The sequence below is a fragment of the Suncus etruscus genome, chromosome 5 (genome assembly GCF_024139225.1).
Source record: "Suncus etruscus isolate mSunEtr1 chromosome 5, mSunEtr1.pri.cur, whole genome shotgun sequence".
NCBI classification, from domain to species: domain Eukaryota; kingdom Metazoa; phylum Chordata; class Mammalia; order Eulipotyphla; family Soricidae; genus Suncus; species Suncus etruscus.
Window position 1 is genome coordinate 6,009,580 of NC_064852.1, and position 5,687 is coordinate 6,015,266.

Below are 5,687 nucleotides of genomic sequence, written 5' to 3' on the forward strand. Positions count from 1 at the left end.
ACAGTGTCTGTGCACCCAGGAGCTGGAGTAACAACAGCAAGAGGAAGCTGGCAGTTATCCCAGGAAGTCATCTGACTTCAGGGTCAACACGTTTAGGAAAAACATCAGATTGGTCACTTGGCCAGGGAAAAAATACCTTAAACCTTATCTTTACAAATCTGTTTTGATCAGTGGAAATTTTTAACCTAGATGAATTTGCCAGGTCTTCCAACATGTAAAAGACCAGATGGAGTGACTAAGTGACATAAATGTATTTCTTCATGGTTAGAGAACAAACTGGAAGCTGGATCATTTCTGCTGAGCTCTAGTCTTGGCTCTTATAAGCCATATTATCCTGCTTTCCTTTAAAAAATGCTGTTTATTCTGGTTGTGTGACTCCATGAAAGGACATGAGTCCCCTGAGAATTGGAGTCATTTAATTTAATGGCAACATGGTAATGGAAGGACCTTATGGAGAGACCTTTACCATCTAATGCAGTTGGGGTGAGGGCATAATTTAGAGCAACGGATCTACAATATAATATCTTGTGCGTAAACTCTTGATGGCACTGATTGAAGATAAAGTTTCAGGAGATATCATTTGGAAAGTACAAGAAGACTGAGATGAATGTGGGATGAAGAATCAAATCATACTAAAATTAATATTCAGGTTGGTTATCTAGAGCCCTGTCCAACTGGTTAAGTCATTTACATTACTGAGTGAACTCTGCCAATATGTGAAATATAGTTTTTAATACTGAAAGATGATGTATTATGCAATTCATTTTTAAAATAGGGAAAAGTGGTCGAATAATAAAACCACTATGCTTTAGAGAATTTGTCATCTTGCCCCCAGGCCAGGGACATGGCAAAGCCCAAAGTTGCCTGGCTAGATTCCAACTCAGCCCAAAATCCCACTGTTAACGTGCGTTTTTCACCTCTTCGTAACTCACTGACATCCTAACTCTGGTCACATATCCGCAATACAGAAATAATGCCTCCAGAAGGAAAAAGTGTCAATGGGAAAGCGATGCAGAACCCTACCACAATTAGGAAGTTATGATGATCCGACCGTATTTACCAGATATTAAACCTCTCTGCTATGGATATTAGAGAAGAAACAGTAAAGGTGTGTAAGGTGCTCAAAGAAACAATGGAATGTTGTCTGACCTTCTGCTTGCAAGACCCGGGTGAGTCTTGCTTCTGACTATCAATCCCTAGGTTTATTCCAATGTGAGATGCAGAGCCCCTCTCTTCTAGAAAAATCCAGCAGCAGTCTCTACACCTCACCAGCACTATATATATAAGAATTCCATGTCTTGCATGGTGAAAACCTCCTTTGAACTACAGAAAAAAAGAGAGAAGGGTATTAAGGAAGAAAGTGAGAACAGTAAGTTTTGGGAAACACTAGATAGACTAGTGTCCAATAATATAGGCAGATTTATGGCATATATGGTGAGTGCAGTGAGAGAAATAATTACACTAACAACTAACACAACAATAGTAGTGAGTGAGAAAAATAAAATGTATGTCTCAAATATAGGCAGGGATAGGGAAGGAGGAAGATGAGGGGGCATTGGTGGGGGGAAGGTTGTACTGGTGATGGGGGTGTCCTTTTATATGACTGAAACCCAACTACAGACATGTTTGTAATCATGAGGCTTAAATAAAGATATTTTTAAAAATAAATAAATAAATAAAAGTCACCAACATATAAAAATTTCTGACTCTGTGGTACAGAAAATCAAACATCTCAGCACACAAATTACTATAATTATATGAAGCACTCTCACCACTACTCCTGAAGCATGTGGCCATGTGACAGACCGACTCAACAAAGTACATGCTTCTCACAGTTATTCTTCCTGTCATTCTGTGAAGAGTGGAAGAGAAGTCAGTGAGCTGTCTCCATCTTAATTTCTCAGTACTTACCAGGGACCTTATCTATGAAGACTCACTCTCAGTGTATTAAGAACACTAGAGAATCCATGGAAAAAATAGACCATGAAGTTTAGTGAGCAAAATCAGTATCACCAAAGACATAAATAACACTTGGAAAAAAAAAAACTCAGACAATGGCTTTGGTGACAATCTGGTGAGGACATTTTATTAGTTTGAAGAAATGATAGCACAGGTAGTCAGCAAAAGAAAAATAAAAGTATGAGGATCAAAATAAAATATAACACTATTACTATCAGAAATGACAGCAATGCAGAACATTGTAGGAGATTCTTAAAAAGTCAATTTCTCTGAATAACAGAAAAAAAGAAGCACATCAAAATATTGAAGAGCCCCAAGATAAACCACTAAGTCCCAAGAGCAAACCACTAGGAAGGAGCAGAAGGTTGAAAACAGCTTGAAAGGAAATACACAACATTTCAGAAAAGTACATGATAAGTTTAAGAAGAATATAATAAGTATTGGAGTCCCCGAAGAACAAGAAGGCAAATGTGATATAAAAATCCTTTTTACAATAGTAAAGAGGAATCATTGTTAAAAATTTCCCAGAGATATGGTTTACAGGCAACAAGATCCAAGAAATTTAGAGGGTCCCAATAAAAATAGACCCAATAAGGAAGATTTTATGATACATTATACTCAAAAAGATAAAGACAGAACATTGAAATCAGCAAAGTAAAAAAATAAAATAAAATAAAAGGAGCTGCTATATCAAGGAAAGTCCAAAGATATATAGCTAAACTATGAAATGAAACTCTCTGGGCCAGAAGAATATGGAAGGATTTAATACAAAACTCAGCCAAATTAAAACCTCAGCAAAAAGATTCTATTAATCTAGATTATCTTCCATATTTTCAAGAACTATACAGAGCTTTATGTACAGACAGAAATGAAGAACATAGAACATAATATAAGAAAGTCAGTTTTGGGGCCAGAGCAATAGCACAGTGGTAGGGAGTTTGCCTTGCATGTGGCTGACCCAGGACAGACCTCAGTTCAATCCCCAGCATCCCATATAGTCCCCTAAACCAGGAGCTATTTCTGAGTGCAGAGCCAGGAGTAACCCCTGAGCATCACCAGCTGTGGCCCAAAAACAAACAAACAAAAAAGTCAGTTTCTCCAAACAATAGAATATAGGTTAATCATAATTTTCAACTCAGCACTATTCACAATATCCCAAATCTGGAAGCAGCTCAAGTGTCCAAGAACAGAGAAATTTATAAGGAAATCATTAGAAAATTTTTTCTATGACAACCATTAGGAAAATAAAATGAAATCATGAAATTTGCTGATGGACATGATAAGTATCATGCTAAGTGAAATGAATCAAAGGGAGGACAGATATATAGTCATTGCTTTCGTTTGTGAAATATAAAAAAATATTTTTTGAGAAACCCAAAAACATGGAAAGACAAAGCAAGCTGGACTGGTCCTTTTGTGGAAAATTGCCACCATGGGGAAGAGCAGTTAGGATCAAGAAGGGAACCATGACAATCATAATGAAAAGTGAACTCTCTGGAGAAGTAGAGAATACTGAAAGGAGGTTAAATGATACTCATCTTATCCTTTCAATAACATCATTGCAAACGACAGTATTTTCCTAAAAGAAAAAAGAAAACAGTGTCTGCCATAAAGGTAGGCTGTGGGGCTGGCAAGAAATTAGGGACATAGGTAGAGAGAAGTGAAAACTGATAAAAGAATGGGTGCTTGCACATTGTACAACTGAAACAGTCATGAAAACCTGTTTAGTTTTGTGTTTCATGGTGCCCAATAAAATAGGTTAATATTAAAAAATTGCTAAGCTTCTATTTCTATCTCTCAAATGGTTGTATGAGTTTATATATAAATAAGTATTTTCTGAGATAAATAAGAATGCAAGCTACTGTTAAATAAAAACATAGTTCAAAATGGAACTATCACTAATATTACACCCTAGATATCCCAGGAAGATGGCCTGGAGAGCCTTCAAATGTGACACATGTGAAATCCCTCTGTCAGAGAGCGTACAAAGGGGCAACTGAGCACAAACTCTTGTACCTTTCTTCAGTACAGCTTTAAAATTAAGCTAAAAGTCATTTTCAGGTCAAAACTTGCAACTTCCGTGGGAGTCCCCCGGCCCGCGGGGGTGTGGAGATGAAAGTTGCTAGTTATTAGTGGGTTCACTCGAGCAGAACCGACCTGTAAAGAAGAACTAGAGAAATTAGTAACAGAAGCCTTCAAGACAACGCATGCTGTTCAAAAAGGAAAGTTTATTGTTGGGGGATCAGCTTTTAAGGGCTGAAACACGTCAGGGGTGTTACAAATTTTACACCAATCACAGTTACAAGCATTCATTAGCATAAACTGGGGCAGGTAATAGGGAGGGGCAAAAAGATAGACCTGAGCACGTTTTACTAAAAGGCATAAGATTCAAACAGAGTTCTTAATAATGTTTGCTAACACAAAGGCAAACTCTATATTTTTCTTTCTGGCTGGATATATTGGGCTGCTCTGAATTACTTTATTTTTGTCTATTTCCTTTGTTCTAAGGCATGGGCCTTTTGGTCACGGGGGTGACCAGATTAGGAATTACTGAGGTGTCCTATGTCCAGGTTTCATCAGCTAGGCTCCCCACAGTTCCCCCTTTCCTGTAAATAATAAAAGAAGAAGAGCAAGGTGGGTGGAGTAGCCTGTTTAGGTCGTTTGGTGGGTTTCCAGTACTGGACATGGCAACAAGAGACCAAATTAAAAGTTTTTGCGCGCAAAATATTAGGAATGCCATGTTTGCACCCAGACACTAGCACCAAGCTATCCCCGTTATGGGCATCTCCACAGCCAGGAGCAGAGCAAGCAGGGGCGTTTAGCCAGATACTCAAAACTCCTTAAAGCTCAGAGGTATATCCAAGGCTTCAAGTTCTTCGGGGTGCATTTAGGAGAGCCACTGATATTGGACCTATACTGAACCTTAGGGCAATCTCAGTAACCGGATTTTTAACATACTTGTGAGGCGACAGAATGCCTTGGGGCCAAAGGAAAAATTAGCAAAAAGCCAATGAAAGGACCAAATTAGGTAGCAGCTTAGACAGCCAGGATGAGGTAGAGGACCAATTTTTATATCAGGACTCATCTTAATTCCTCTGTCTATTTCTATTCTCTAGACTTTCTTCCACAAGTTTAATGCTATCTTTAGCTAAGCCAAGTTTATTTTAAAAAGCAACATTTTTCTCTGAGGATGACACAAATTTCCCCTCCCTCAAAAAAAGTAAATTTAAACCACGGCAGTTTTTCTGCTTAATACTGCTAGGGATTCAACAGTTAAGTAGTGTAAACTTTTTCTAAGTTTGTAAACATTTTTAACAACAGTTATAAGGCATTAACAGATTCTAGAGTATGAACCAATGAATAAATTTTTGTGCTTACACCAGTAACACCCAGGCCTTCAATAAGGCTGGGGTGGAGGCAATGTTTGTTTTTATACTGCAGCGGGAGAGAGACAAGGTTATTTTTAAGAGGTAATAAGGCAATTTTTGATTTAACAGTCAATTTAGGCATTAAAACAACCAAAACACAGTAGTCTAGGACTAAAGAAACAAATGTAAAACAATGGGGGAGATAAACCAGTGAAACAGGCAAAAAACGTTAAATTGGGGGCAATTATGAACTGAAAGGAGAAATCAACGACAAGAATTTGATTACAATTTTCAATAGGGGGAATCATATTGGGTACCAAGGGGCAAAGTTTAAGTTCCACCACTAGTTTTAAAGTTAAG